The sequence below is a fragment of the Palaemon carinicauda genome, chromosome 8, assembly GCF_036898095.1.
Source record: "Palaemon carinicauda isolate YSFRI2023 chromosome 8, ASM3689809v2, whole genome shotgun sequence".
Lineage (NCBI taxonomy): Eukaryota > Metazoa > Arthropoda > Malacostraca > Decapoda > Palaemonidae > Palaemon > Palaemon carinicauda.
The window spans coordinates 103,643,687-103,647,287 of NC_090732.1; positions in this window are offsets into that span (position 1 = coordinate 103,643,687).

A 3,601-nucleotide genomic window follows, 5' to 3' on the forward strand; every position below is an offset into this window, starting at 1 on the left:
AACAACTTTTCTTAGTTCCATCTATCGGAATAGACACTTGGATGATTCTATCTTCGATTGTCTTCTTAACATTATTGGTAAAATATAAGATGATACAAAAGGCACTTTTGTGCTTGTTGGTGATTTCAGTGGTCACCATAGGGAGTTGTTAAATTCTGTTAGTCCAATTGATTGCCATGGCTTAAGAGGTTTGGACTTTGCCTTGATTTGAATTAGGCTGAGCAAATCACAGGAGAAGCTACCCATAGGTCTGGTACAGCTTGGTTCTAGTATACACGGACTTCGGAAGTTCGTAGTATTACAAGTAAGCTTGGTTCTCCAGTTGGAATGTCTGATCATGACATGGTTTAATTAGTAATCAAGACTGGGCACCCTGTCTCTAATGTGCCATACTTGTGTAAAAATTCAAATTGACTGGAATGGTATTCTTTTGAATTTGAATTGATTGCAATTGTATGAAAGTTTTGAGCCTGTTGTTCTCTTGAATGAGAATTTAGTCAACATAACTGATAGGTGTATAACTTCTTGTGTGTTAAAATACTGAATGAAAGACAAACCCTGGTTCTATAATGAGTGTAGACATGTTTATTTAGAGAAACAGGATGCCTATCATCTTTGAAAGAGTAACAGGTCAGATTTTAGTTGAAATAGCGACTCACTAAGTTGAAATGACTATATTCAGCTAAGAGCTGTTGCTCAAAGATTGTATGCTTCAACTGAAAAGGAATACTTGACCATAACAGAAATGGTACAAATTATTATACTGTAGCCTACTTTACTTTCTACCCAAATACATGAACCATATATTTTTCCTACTGGTTATCTTGTGATTTATGCCTTTCTGACCATGATTTTTTGGGCAAACCTCCCATTCATGAATTTTGGACCCCCTTAAATAAAGAAAATAAATTATGGGGGACCTCAGTGAGAAACCGGGGTTTTTAGGGTGGGGGAAATACCAAAACACAAATGATTTGCAGCAAAAATAATGGTCAGAAAGGCCAAATGAACACAAGATAACCAGTAGGAAAAATATATGGTTCATGAAAGTGGATGAAAATTAAAGCATACAATTCTCTATGATTCATTTCATGTTCGAATAGTTTTTGCTACGCCGTAGACGCCTCACTTGCAAATTAACAATCTCACTGCTCCTATCTTCTGGCAAGTGATACATGGATGTGCTGCCCACACCAGCCCCCTAAGTCTCTATTTCAGGGATATTCTTTACTTATACATGAGCAGCAATAGCTATACACTGAAAAGAGAGCGTTTTCATCATAGTCAATTGCCAATAGATTGAATTACTGTACACCAAATTTTAACATAGACATCTTTTTGTGATGGTAGTGAAGTTAAAACTGAAGGGGAGGGTGAAAAAAAAACTGTTGTAAAACAGCACCTGGGAACTTGTGCAAATATTTGGAAGCTCGTAATTGGTTAAAAAAGCCAGGTAATGATTACGTCATACAAAAACACAAAACAGGTTGCACAAGTGAATGCAAGCAACGCGTGCGCAATGCCAATAACTTGCCATCATTCTCCCAAATGTAAACTACAGTGAGAAATACTTCACATTTTAATCAACCAATACATAAGTTATTATACACCAGCCCCCATTAAACATCACATACTGTATAAAGAAAAATGCCAACCTAACCAGCACTCGTCCATTTCTTAAAGGGAATTCCAGTTTCAGTGGTAATTAAAGTATCTTCCTTTATAGTTCCTTCTTTACTTGAACCGCATGGCTGTCACTCACTGTCCAAAGGAAAAGGCAACCCTTTTGGCAGATGTGTTAGACAATAAGCCGAGTAATAAGAAACTTAATCTTCCTCAATCCTGTTTTCCTGAGGCTAAACTAAATAGTTTAGCTTTTTGGTCCTGTGAAATTAAAACACTCTTGATGGACCTTGATACTTATGGATGTGTGGACCCAAATGATATTTTTCCTTTAGCTCCTAAGTTGTGTTATTTTTTGTTGGTAAGTTAGCATGAATGTGTTCTTTTTGTACTAGTTGGAGAATTGGTAATATTACATTAGGCAAATGTGTTTGATAACTCCCATATTATTCAAAGTTTTTAAATGTCTTTTGCCAAAACATCTAAATTGGTATTCTAAAGGTAATCATGTGTTCCCTAGTTTTAAATATTTTGCTTTTACAAAGGCCTTGGAGCGTGTGATACCCTTCTTACAATTTCCAATGCTATAAATAAATCCCTTTGTTCTGGTCAGGAAGTTTATATGATTGGCCTTAATTTTAGCAATACCTTTGACTGTGTTAATCATGGGGCCCTTGTTTCCAAACTCCAACATATCTTTGCTTAGCACATTCAACTCTTTTCATGGCTCCTTAGAGGTCTTCATGATCCTCCTACCCTGCCCCAAAGAGTGAAAAGAATGTGATGTCCCAGGAAAAAAGGTAAAGGCAAGGGGCTGTATGGAAGGTGTCTTATGGCCACCGTAGGCTGAATGTACCGTGTGCCTCATAAACGTGGTGAAGATGAACATAGCTAGGCCTATTTTAACAAGCTGTCAGAAATTCCATTACATATTTTTCTCACAGTATTGATAAGTATTGTACTTGTAATGCTGTGCAGTAATGTATTCTTCATCCCATATTAATTAATAACTGCACAGCATTTCCCCTTCACCCACATTAATAATACAGTACTTTACTATATAGGCACCCTGTTTGAAAGATAACCCGAATCATCAACAATGAAGATAACTTTTTTGTGGGGCAGCCAGTGTCAGAAACAATAAAGGTAACTGATTTATTGAATAATCAGTTAAGTACTTATTCACTGTACCAATGTTGTTTGGAGTGTTTTAAATGATTAAGTACCTTTAATAAACACCATTTTACTTCTTTAATTATGTAATATAATATGCATTTTCAATAATAATACTGTTCAGATACAGTAATACACACATCAGTGTTATGTACCAAGGTTTTCTAGAGTATGGTCAACTCAAAATAGCAATGAGTTGGCAAGGAAAGATTTGCCAAACCTAAGTAAATCTTTACACTTCACCAAATCTTCTTTTAGCCTACCACCGCTGATTTGAAGTCTGCTCTGAGCAGTGTCCATCACCAAAACACAGCTGTGACTTGGTTAAAGTGGTGAGTAGTGATACTGGGTGGGGATATTAGTTTCCGGATTTATGCCATTTACGATTGTTACCCAGCCTCCCTGCATGGCTAGGACTGGCTGTATTCTATTAACCCTTTCCTACCATCTTATTGGTATAAATATCTAGCTTGTCTCCTCCCATCTTGTTGGAATTCATAACTATCTTGTTGACACAGGCTCACTAAAAAGATGCTCCATACCTCAGCAAAACTACTTTCACTTCTTTTCCTATTACTATTCCAAGTCACTCCCATTCATAATCATTTTCTCTTTAGAAATATACTTGCTTTAGCTAATTCTTTCTCTGATGGCCACACTTTGAGCCTAAATAGCTGTCTAAACTGTTTAGATGTTAAACTAGATATAAAAGCCTTTCTAGTTCTACCACATGCACCAAGGTACTTGGGTACAACTATATTAGACGTTGTACTTTTTATTACTGTAAGGGCATCGTTCACTCTCC